This window comes from Electrona antarctica (assembly GCF_951216825.1).
Source record: "Electrona antarctica genome assembly, chromosome: 2".
Taxonomy (NCBI): domain Eukaryota; kingdom Metazoa; phylum Chordata; class Actinopteri; order Myctophiformes; family Myctophidae; genus Electrona; species Electrona antarctica.
Window position 1 is genome coordinate 46,196,581 of NC_136807.1, and position 12,500 is coordinate 46,209,080.

Sequence of the window (12,500 nt, forward strand, 5' to 3'; positions counted from 1 at the left end):
TTTCCCAAACAGTGGGTCGACTCGGGACCCATTACTAGGTCACAGACCAATTCTTACGGGTCACGACCTAGATTTAAAAATATAAACGTTTTGTTTAAATAAATAAAAAAGTAAAAGGACTATAAAGCGCACCTGAATATAAGCCGCACCAGCTACATTTAGGGACAAAAACAAATATGTACATATACAAGCCGCACTGGACTATAAGCCGCAGGTGGACGTGGACCGGCCATAGAGATAGATTTAGAAGGTCCCCTAGTGGCCGTTAGCTGTAAAAATCCATAGATTAGCCGTACCGTTGAATAGGCCGCAGGGTTCAAAGCATGAGGAAAAGGTATCGGCTTATAGTCCGGAAATTACGGTATACCTTTCGTAAGGTTTCCTATAACTATACATAATTTATCTGGGGATTGGGGACCCCATCAATGACCCCTGAATCTAACTGTTGCATTGGGGTGGTGCCTTCCTTTACCTAATTCATAAACCTAACTCTAAAAATATCACACACAAAATAAATCACACTGAGGGGCGCAGCTACGGCAGTATTTACATACATCAGCCAGATTACATCTTATGTTGTCATTTACTGCCAAACATAAAAAGACTTTTAATGTTGTATATAATAATTGGCTGTTATTTTGCCATGCTTTGGAGGGGCTATTGTGCCTAAAAATAAAGTTGTTTTAAAACAACCATTTGTGAGGACCAGGACAAAGGTCATTACAACGTCTATTTCTCAATTTATACTATTGTTGTGGGAACATAATGGTCCTCACAAGAATAGTGTCTACCACCCCACTATGTCATCTCTGCTGTGATCACCACCCCACTATGTCATCTCTGCTGTGATCACCACCCCACTATGTCATCTCTGATGTGATCACCACCCCACTATGTCATCTCTGCTGTGATCACAACCCTGTCATCTCTGCTGTGATCACCACCCCACTGTGATCTCTAATGTGATCACCACCCCACTATGTCATCTCCACTGTGATCACCACCCCAATATGTCATCTCTGCTGTGATCACAACCCTGTCATCTCTGCTGTGATCACAACCCTGTCATCTTTGCTGTGATCACAACCCCACTGTGATCTCTGCTGTGATCACCACCCCACTATGTCATCTCTGCTGTGATCACCATCCCACTATGTCATCTCTGCTGTGATCACCACCCCACTGTGATCACTGCTGTGATCACCACCCCACTGTGATCTCTGCTGTGATCACCACCCCACTGTGATGTCTGCTGTGATGATCACCACCCCACTATGTCATCTCCACTGTGATCACCACCCCACTGTGATCTCTACTGTGATGATCACCACCCCACTATGTCATCTCCACTGTGATCACCACCCCACTATGTCATCTCTGCTGTGATCACCACCCCACTGTGATCTCTGCTGTGATCACCACCCCACTATGTCATCTCTGCTGTGATCACCACCCCACTATGTCATCTCTGCTGTGATCACCACCCCACTATGTCATCTCTGCTGTGATCACAACCCTGTCATCTCTGCTGTGATCACCACCCCACTGTGATCTCGAATGTGATCACCACCCCACTATGTCATCTCCACTGTGATCACCACCCCACTATGTCATCTCTGCTGTGATCACAACCCTGTCATCTCTGCTGTGATCACAACACTGTGATCTCTGCTGTGATCACCACCCCACTATGTCATCTCTGCTGTGATCACCATCCCACTATGTCATCTCTGCTGTGATCACCACCCCACTGTGATCTCTGCTGTGATCACCACCCCACTGTGATCTCGGCTGTGATCGCCACCCCACTGTGATCTCTGCTGTGATGATCACCACCCCACTATGTCATCTCCACTGTGATCACCACCCCACTGTGATCTCTACTGTGATGATCACCACCCCACTATGTCATTTCCACTGTGATCACCACCCCACTATGTCATCTCTGCTGTGATCACCACCCCACTGTGATCTCTGCTGTGATCACCACCCCACTGTGATCTCTGCTGTGATCACCACCCCACTATGTCATCTCCACTGTGATCACCACCCCACTATGTCATCTCTGCTGTGATCACCACCCCACTGTGATCTCTGCTGTGATGATCACCACCCCACAGACAGCCTATATACTTTGACTATGACTGACCTGGAGAACAGTGATCGATAAATGCATTGAGAGCTTGCAGTTCTGACATGCTCACTACTTCTGTGCGAGACTCGTGTATGAAGAACTACTAGGGCATTCATTTACGGAAAAAACAAACAAAAAAACATGCAAATTTGAAACATGGAGATACAAGGATTCTATCCGACATTGCACTTACTACATGTGCACGCACGCACACAGTGTGTAATCACTGACAAGGTGATATATCGGCGTACACTCACCACATTCCCATTAAACTGTAAATACAGGGCAACAGTGTGTGCAACTGTGCACATGTGTGTGCGTGTGTGTGTGCACGTGCATGCACATGTGTGTTGCAATGCATGCATGCTTACAGTATGTCTGTGTCTGTCATATTGTCTCCCATTCATCAGAGCCCCCCCCTTTCGGGGGCTGGTCTAGCAGGCCAAAGCCACATGTGATTTATCCAGCGACCTCACCCACCAACTATTCCCTCCACACAGCTGCTCAAAATCACCAACTCTTACACCACAACACACACACAGGAAAATGGAATCTATATATAAGTGCATTTGCATGTTTCTGTCCAGTGTGTGTGTATGTGTGTGTGCGTGCGCACACTTTGTGTTTGTATATGTGCGTTGTGGATAACCCCATGATAATGTGTTCCCTACATAAACTGACCGTTGCGTACATCCGTGTGTGCACGTACGTATGTACTTGTATTACTGTACTCGTGAAGGCCAAACTGTCCCCGCAACTTCCACAAGTATAAGCCTACAGTAGAATTTGAGTAATAAGACATGGTGAGTGTAACGGACCCCGGAGCGAAATGGAGGAAACGCTTTTAATTTGAAGGACTGTCAGGAAACAGGAAACAGGAAGCTCGCTCGCTCACCTGAGCCAGACTGACAGACAAAAGACAGCCCAACATCAGTCAGAGGAAATGTTTGTTCCTCACCATGCTTCTCTCAAACAAAGAGGATTGAGAGCTAAGCCTAACCTCGTCAACAGGATGAAATGGAACACAAAGGATCAAGTGAGTGCAGAGAAATTAAATAACAGATCAAATGGAAATGGAACTTTCAGATTTTAATTTGTTGATTCATTGGTTTTAGTGACTCTCCTGGAGAATGACATGGTCGAGGGACATCATGAGTTAGCACCTAGCTGGAGAGGGAACAAGGTGAATGTCAATTTGTATGGTTATTTGTTTGTGTGATATTGTTGTGGGATTTTATTGTTGTAGTTGGTGGTCTGCTCATGTGGTATTGTGGTTTGATGTATATACCTTTTTAATTGGTTTATTTGTAAATTGTATTTGTTTGTCTGTTTATATTGATTATGTGTGCCTTATATTGATTATACGTTTTGTGCTTTGTTTTTAGTTTTCACGTTGATTTAATAAAGAAACTTCACATCATCAGTCGGCCTTCAACCTCTTTATCCAGCCGGGTACGCTACAGTGAAAACTTGACCCAACATGGCCCCCCCCACCTCCCCTGCAAGACATCTACATTGCCCCAGTCTCAGATTCTGAGGCCTGTACACCAGAAATCGGCCTACTCCACTCTGTCAGCCTGCATCACAGCAGTGGTTAGTGGTCTGATGGATGATCACACACAAACACAACAAATGCACAATTGAACATTACACACACCTCCAGAAACAAAATAAAGGCTCATACAGAGGAATGTGAACTGTGGACATTTACACATTTATTTTTTGAAAAATGGTTTAAAGGGTTTTCAAGTGCCATGTGTCCATGCATATGAATTACGGTTGATAAGGTTTATGCAAGGTCCCTTTCATGAAGGTTTCATACAGTTTTAATACTGTGGTTTTGGAGTTTTTATGCAATGTGGTGATTTCATTGAAGGGTTTGTTCAGTGTTTAAATACTGCACTGAGGTTTCATTGGTTCACCTTTTATGGTCATTTTCAGTCCTTTTCTGTGCTATATGTCCAAACTATAAAATGCCAGATTTAAGTGTTGAGGTACATGGGTCTGATCTAGACCAGGAACTGGACAAACAAATGGAAAATGTCGACAAGGAAATTGAGGACTTGAAGGATGCCCTCCAAAGGGAAAAGGAACCCGAGGAAAGACAAAAATTAAAGGAAGCCATTCATGATAAAAAACAAACACTAACAGATCTCAAAGAAAGATGGACGGATTTACAAGACAAACTTCAGGACGAAACCATAAGCCCTCGACGCAGCAACCGTAAACAAGTTCCAACAGGAAAAATGCTTGCGTATCAAATGGAAACTACAGAAAAAAGGGTCAAAACATTATTAAGTATGTACGAACAATGGAAGGACATAGTGCGTACATTAAGGACGAATCTAAGAACTAAAGTTCCGGATAAGGAAATAGAACTCTTAATAACCAAATTGGAAAAAAGCAAGGACAACATCATAGGGCTCTACAACGACATTCGAGAACATGTCACACCGGATACGGATGTGAGGCGGCGGGTTGACGCATGTGAATCCATTACAAAAGACCTCTCGCAAATAGCATATGACACAATGCTGAATAATGAATTTGATGCGGAACGACAACTTAATCGCCTTCATGAACTGCGTGACCGTGATTCTTCCCATTCTATATTTGGTGCTCAGTCACAAGTCAGTTCCAGAAGAAGCCACCATTCTAGCCACCATTCTAGAACTACATCTGTGGCAGCCAGTCGACTAGAGGCAGCAGCGGACCTTGCTGGAAAGGAGGCTGAATATGAGGCCCGAGTGGAAGAGCAGAAAAAGAAAACCAACATAGAGATTCAGAAGGGAGAACTCGAGCAGCTACAAGCGGCAAGGGGAGTCAAGGTAGCTCGAGCTAAACTAAGTGTTTATGATCAGGCAGTACAAGAGGAGGTTGCCATTCGGGACAACAGCAATCCTAACATCAATATAGGAGAGTCTGCCACCTCAAAGGAAATCCAGCGCTCAGACATCACTACATCAAACGCACCCCTTGACATTATTTCCGTCACCCAGGCAATTCAAAGCAGTATGATCTTAAACAGACTTCCCATTCCTGAACCATTCATATTTACTGGAGAACCCATAAGCTTCATTGAATGGAAGGCTTCCTTTTGCTCGTTGGTAGATCATAGGCCCATTTCACCTGCAGAAAAGTTGTATTACTTAAAAAGATACGTGGGTGGTTCGGCTCGTAAGGTTCTGGAGGGCACCTTCTATAGGAGCGATGGTGAGGCCTATCGCGAAGCCTGGGACAGATTACAACAGCGCTATGGACAGCCGTTCACTATTCAAAGAGCCTTTAGAGAAAAACTCACAAGGTGGCCTAAGATTCAGAACAGAGATGCCATAGGACTGAGAGAATTTGCAGACTTTCTAAAATGTTGTCAGGATGCCATGCCCCATGTGAAGGGTTTAGAAATCCTGAATGACTGTGAAGAAAATCAAAGGCTCATGCTAAAGCTACCAGAATGGACAGCTTCCATGTGGAATCGGCAAGTAGCTCAGCGTCTGCATGACAATAAGGATTTCCCCAGTTTCAAAGACTTCTCTGATTTTGTGGCCATGGAGGCAGAAATTGCATGTAACCCCATAACCTCTTCTCACGCTCTCAGATCCTCAGATTCCAACATGGAAAAAGGACATCACAGAGAAACGAAGGGAAACAATGCTAGTGTTTTCCACACTCAAACAGACACGGATGATGGCTATCAATACCCAAAGAGTTCAAAACCTCCATGCATTCTCTGCCAAGACGGTAGGCATCAGCTTCATGGCTGCCTAAGGTTTACAGCGATGTCTTTAGAGGAGCGACAAAATTATGTGGTGGAAAAAAGACTTTGTTACGGATGCCTGAGACCCGGTCATAACTTTAAACGTTGTCGTTATCCCCAGGTGTGCGAGGTCTGTACAGAAAAACACCCTACCTGCCTCCATAATTTTAGTTATGCCATGGAGACACCCACATCTATTACAGCTCCAGCTCAAGACAATATGAACGATTCAACTGCAGTAACATCACTTAGTGTGTCCAGAGACGGGTCTCCTAACACCTCTATGGTTGTGCCAGTATGGGTGTCAACTAAGAACGAACCAAATACAGAGAAACTTGTTTATGCCCTACTAGACACTCAGAGTGATACAACATTCATTGAAAGGGGTTTGAGCCAGGCCTTGAGAGCAGAACTGTATCCAGTTAAGCTGAAACTGACCACCATGAGTGGAAGTAACACACTTGTCAACAGTGAAAGGACCTCAGACCTCCGAGTCAGGGGATACAATTCAGCTATTTTTGTGGACCTTCCAGTAGCCTACACGAAGGACTTGATACCTGCAAATCGGTCTCACATTCCCACCTGTGAAACGGCGAGGCAGTGGAATCATCTCTGGGAGATAGCAGATGAGATGCCATCGCTTAAAGACTGTGAAGTGGGCCTGTTAATAGGCTATAATTGTTCTGCAGCGCTGGCCCCTAAACGGGTCATTCTGGGAAAACGAAATGAACCATACGCTGTTAAAACTGATCTGGGGTGGAGTATCGTAGGATGCTCTTTGCCACGTCCCCACTTTTCAAACCCCACAAGTATATGTCATAGAGTCATCACCAAAGAGCTACCCCCAATCATCACCGCTGATGCCATTCGCATGTTGGAGTCTGACTTTAAGGACGGTGATGCAGATGACAATGACTCTGTTTTCAAGCCCAGGAAAATAAAGTTTGAAAATGAAAAGAAGGCCAAAAAACGGAAACAAGACTACTATGATGAGGCTGTCAAGCCCAAGAAGACAAAAAACAAAAAAGGTCAAGTTGCCGACGGAAAGAAGAAAGCTAAGAAGGAGCCGGAGGAGAAGTGGAAATGGTGGGAGGAGGAGAGGGCCAGAGACGGCTCCAAGTGGAGATTTCTGGAACACAAAGGACCAGTGTTGGCACCACCATGTGAACCTCTTCCCAGCCGTGTCAAAATTTACTATAATGGAAAGCGCATGTCAAAGAAAGAGAAACAGAAAGTAAAATTAGAGAATGAGCACATCCTGCAGGAGTATGACTTCTGTCTCATGGACCAACGCAAGGAGAGCATTGCTAATTTCCGCATTGAGCCGCCTGGACCATTTAGAGGCAGAGGAGACCATCCCAAGATGGGCATGCTGAAGCGTAGGATCAGACCCAAGGACATAATCATCAACTGCAGCAAAGACTCTAAGCACTCCAAGGCTCCCCCAGGCACAAAGTGGAAGGAGGTTCGTCATGACAACAAAGTAACCTGGCTTGTATCCTGGACCGAAAATATCCAAGGTCCCATCAAGTACATATTGAACCCCAGTTCAAGGATCAAGGGAGAGAAAGACGTGCAGAAATACGAGACGGCCCGTCGACTGAAGTGTGTGGACCGCCTGAGGTCCCAGTACCACGATGTCTGGAAGTCCAAAGAGATGCGAATCCGACAGAGGGCTGTGGCACAATACCTCAATTCTGAACAAGCACCTCCAGGAGTTGATGGAAGGTCTGACGACCAAAGTTCTCCATACTTACAATGCCTCAATCACTCTCCAGCAGCAGCTGAAGAGGCTGACCAGTGCGGACGAGCATTCTGTGCAGAAGCTGGGCCTGTTGTTGGAGACTGGTGAGCCTGCTTCCTAATTGTCGACATCTCTGACCCTGGGAGGCTTGTGCTCGGATGGATTGTTAATACACACTGTTGCCTCTGTTCTGACTAGAAAATCATATGTGACTCATACACTTCATGCCCACGTATGATTTTGGTGGGAGTGTAACGGACCCCGGAGCGAAATGGAGGAAACGCTTTTAATTTGAAGGACTGTCAGGAAACAGGAAACAGGAAGCTCGCTCGCTCACCTGAGCCAGACTGACAGACAAAAGACAGCCCAACATCAGTCAGAGGAAATGTTTGTTCCTCACCATGCTTCTCTCAAACAAAGAGGATTGAGAGCTAAGCCTAACCTCGTCAACAGGATGAAATGGAACACAAAGGATCAAGTGAGTGCAGAGAAATTAAATAACAGATCAAATGGAAATGGAACTTTCAGATTTTAATTTGTTGATTCATTGGTTTTAGTGACTCTCCTGGAGAATGACATGGTCGAGGGACATCATGAGTTAGCACCTAGCTGGAGAGGGAACAAGGTGAATGTCAATTTGTATGGTTATTTGTTTGTGTGATATTGTTGTGGGATTTTATTGTTGTAGTTGGTGGTCTGCTCATGTGGTATTGTGGTTTGATGTATATACCTTTTTAATTGGTTTATTTGTAAATTGTATTTGTTTGTCTGTTTATATTGATTATGTGTGCCTTATATTGATTATACGTTTTGTGCTTTGTTTTTAGTTTTCACGTTGATTTAATAAAGAAACTTCACATCATCAGTCGGCCTTCAACCTCTTTATCCAGCCGGGTACGCTACACAGATGTACAGGCCAGGGAGGAGGGCTTGTACAGTACAGTACAGCACAGCACAGTACAGTACAGTACAGTACAGCACAGCACAGCACAGTACAGTACAATACAGTACGTACAGTACAGTACAGTACAGTACAGTACAGTACAGTACAGTACAGTACAGTACCACTCACTTCAGACTGAGTTTTGCCGTACATTTTTCTTGTCACTTCTCAAATCAGTCTGCATTGGTTCTGTCCCCTGTACCATGTCACGTGTATTTGTCATTGTATTGAATTGTATTGTATTGTATGTGTTTATAGTTTTATCATCATTTTAAGAGCCTGCTCAGGGACTACAGATGGAAATTAGCATCTAACTCTGGCCCATTTTCAATAATAATAATAATAATAATAATAATAATTCCAATAATAATAATTGAAACCTGAACAAATAGATATCTTTTTGGGGCTCCTTGGCACGAAAAAAGTCTGAACTATGGATTCAGTAAGTAATTCTGTAGAAGGATTTAGAAAGTTTTTTGAAGAATCAGCCTTCAGGTCTTAATGGCTTAAACAGAATCCGTGTATCTTGTGTTCAATCAATATTCTTTCTGGTGTCCCAAAATTTAAAATCGAAAATTGGCTTGTTTTTCAATATCAGCTTTTTAACTACAAGGATGGAAAACGAAAATGGACTCAAATCGCGTTTTTCTTTTTTGTTAAACACAACTTCTTGCCAAGATAACAAGTATTCTGAAATCCAAAATCCAAAAACCAAAAATGCCCTTTTTCAATTTCCAATATCTGTCTTTCGTCTACATGAATGGAAAATAAATGAAGTCCTCTTCCGCTTGTAGTTTTAACGTTAACACCCGGAACCGATCCGGAAGCTTCCAATGTTTTTAACTAGCCAACTAACAGATACTAATAGGACAGATTAGCACAGTACTGTACTGTCTGTAGTACAGTAGCCTACAGTTCTTGCGTGCGGGACGGACCGTCGGAACAGGACGGGTCCCTCGGACGCGGCCGTGGATCTCCCGGGGGTGCACCGGGCGCCCCATTTATGATTATGATTATTTGATCGCCCTTTTTTTAATAGCCTACTTTATTATACAGAAACAAAAACACAATAAAACATCAAGACAATGAATGCTTTGTTCCTGATCATATCTGTTCTTATCCTTAATTGTTTCCATATCGCCTATCTTTTTTTAGTCCTGTGTGTGCATGTAGGCTACTGGTCACCGGAGGAGACAATACATTAATTTATTGTTTTAATGTATTTATTTACAATACATTTCTAAGCGATATCTTTATATAGTGCTGGGTGTGTGGATGACCTAATGCAATGATAGCCATTGCATACATTGCAATCGGATTTAGCACTAAGATAAAAGATAATTAATTTAGAATAACGCATTATTAAAATAACGCATTATTCAATGATGCATTATGGCTACGCACTGTGTGGGTGCAGATAGCCGATCTACAACCTCATAGCGACATAGCCTATATGTAATAGGCCTATATATGATGATAATAATAATAATAGATGAACTAGCCAAATGTGGTTCCTTGCACACTTTTGATTGCACCTGTTGAAATCTTATTCAGCTGTGAGCGGATAGAGATAGATAGATAGAGATAGATAGATAGAGACAGACAGACAGACAGACAGACAGACAGATGGACGTCAATCATGTCACTGCAGTTCAATTAAATGCTATTAACTAATGCTAATAGTTAATGCTTTAACTAAAACTTTTAGCATCAATAATAATCGTATAGGCTATTGGCCTACTTCCTCTTGTTAAACATTTGTAAAGTCATGATGGCACTTCTTTGAAGCCCAATGCCAAAAAGATAAGATTGCATTGCATTATAGAGAACAAGAAAAAATGTTTGTGTGCGTGCGTGCGTGCGTGCGTGCGTGCGTGCGTGCGTGCGTGCGTGCAGGTGTGTGTGATGTCGGCTTTGCCACTTTGGCGTGAACTCTGACCGGTCTGTGTAATATAATGGACTGCCAGGACTGGTGACGGTGTTTAAAACAATTTATCTGTTAAAACTATTTATCTGTAAAATAAAAGTGTAAAGGATCGGACGACGAGTTATCATTGACCTGTCAATCAAGGCGTGCGCAAATAGCCGTATAGCCAATATTCCTGTACCGTGGCGATGGAACATCAGGTGCAGTGCCGCACTGTGTAGGCCTACCTTGTGTATAGCTGCAGCATCAGGTCAGGATGTAGGCCTAATGTTTACAAAGACTGTAGGCATATAAGCCAGGCATGACAGATGACATGCAGTTACTTGAGCTGAATAACAGTCTAAGTCCACACTAATATATAATATATAAATACATGATGGATTAGGGGTCAGGACAGCTATGCCTTTTCGGGGAGGTGTCAGAATAAATTATCGACTTCTTAGACTGTTATTCGTCTCAACTGCTAGGCTAGGCCTATACCAAAGATGTGTCACCCACGTTTGATTACTCTCTTGTGTTTTACAAAAATGTGTGAAACCAGAAATGTTTCAATGCAATAGGTGACTGACTGTGTATGTATGTGCTTGCAAATATAATGGCAAAACAGGATGTCATTGTGCTTTGACAAATCAGCAGAACAGCAGAGGTTTGTTTTCCTATAAAGTTGGTGTGCTTTTTATTCAAGTTTGGAGGAAGCTTTCCAACCATTAGGCCTACAAAGCCATGTATAGGCCTGCCCTATATAGACTATAGGCCAGGCGTATAGGCAACCGTTTTGAGATGAAGTGCATGTGTTTTTATTTACTTGATAGTCATATTAGGCCTGTAATATCAACATTAATGGCATTAAATAAAAAAACAACATGTCAGACTCAAGTGTATGACCTTGACTGCATGTGATTAAGTTTATGTGCATGCGTTGTTTACAGTCTAGGCACACAGAGGTTGTTTCGAGGGTGTTGATTGATTGATTGAAGTATGTATTAACAGTTAGCAGAATGGGTACATTTCACTGAAAGCACAATTCAATACAAAGACTGTTAGGACGACACACTGATAAAGAATTACACTTGTTTACAAAAAACAACAGTTTTTTTCAATTCATCATTCATCAGTGTGGGACATCAGAAGCAACTGTAGTATAACTGAAAAATATCTGTGCCCTTGATAATGTTTTTATAATTATAAATGTGGACTCAAATCAAGAAATTGGTGTGTGTGTGTGTGTGTGTGTGTGTGTGTGTGTGTGTGTGTGTGTGTGTGTGTGTGTGTGTGTGTGTGTGTGTGTGTGTGTGTGTGTGTGTGTGTGTGTGTGTGTGTGTGTGTGTGTGTGTGTGTGTGTGTGTGTGTGTAACAAGTTAAAGCATTAACTAATAGCATTAGTTATAAATAGCATTTCATTTAACTGCAGTGATGTCTGTCTGTCTGTCTGTCTGTCTGTCTGTCTGTCTGTCTGTCTATTGGTGGGATAAATTAGACATTTTAAGCAGTTACCATTACTTATAAGAGTGTGCACCCTAGCTGTGCTCAAGCAAGGTTAGCCTGGCTAATAAGCCAGACTAATATCACACAACCGGCAGGCCTTTTTTTTTGCCAACGGCTGATTCGGTCTGGCTTATTAGCCAGGCTAACGCAAGGTCATAGAGAGACAGAAAGATTTCTATATAGTGTCTGAAAAAGTAGAGACACGCCAGAGTTCTCCAGGTCAGACGACCCCTCTGGCCTGCTTCAAGGGGCGCCCCGACCAACGGACTGATATGATCCAATCTAATTTGTGATGTGTGAATAAGTATCCCGGGCAATCATTAAAATATGCCCGTTCTTATAATTCCATGACTTATGTTTACAGCCTGTTTATTGGACTATCAGATAATTCTCGCACGATAACGAAGCATCACTATCTATCTATCCGCTCACAGCTGAATATTTTAAGGTAGCACTTTACAATAACGACCTGTTATAAAGCATTTATAAACATTTATTAAACAAAATGCC

At 42.9% G+C, this 12,500-nt stretch overlaps 2 long non-coding RNA genes across 2 annotated transcripts; both read left to right on the top strand.

Moving 5' to 3' along the window:
* The first annotated feature begins 2,943 nt into the window (after nucleotides 1-2,943).
* LOC306942118 lies at nucleotides 2,944-4,479 on the top strand. The gene is made up of 3 exons (XR_013792242.1): nucleotides 2,944-3,170; nucleotides 3,250-3,317; nucleotides 3,520-4,479. It is a non-coding gene; the product is annotated as an uncharacterized lncRNA (long non-coding RNA).
* Nucleotides 4,480-7,865: 3,386 nt separating this feature from the next.
* On the top strand, nucleotides 7,866-8,528 carry LOC306942167. Its single transcript, XR_013792247.1, has 3 exons — nucleotides 7,866-8,113; nucleotides 8,193-8,260; nucleotides 8,463-8,528. It is a non-coding gene; the product is annotated as an uncharacterized lncRNA (long non-coding RNA).
* The last annotated feature ends 3,972 nt before the right edge of the window (nucleotides 8,529-12,500 follow it).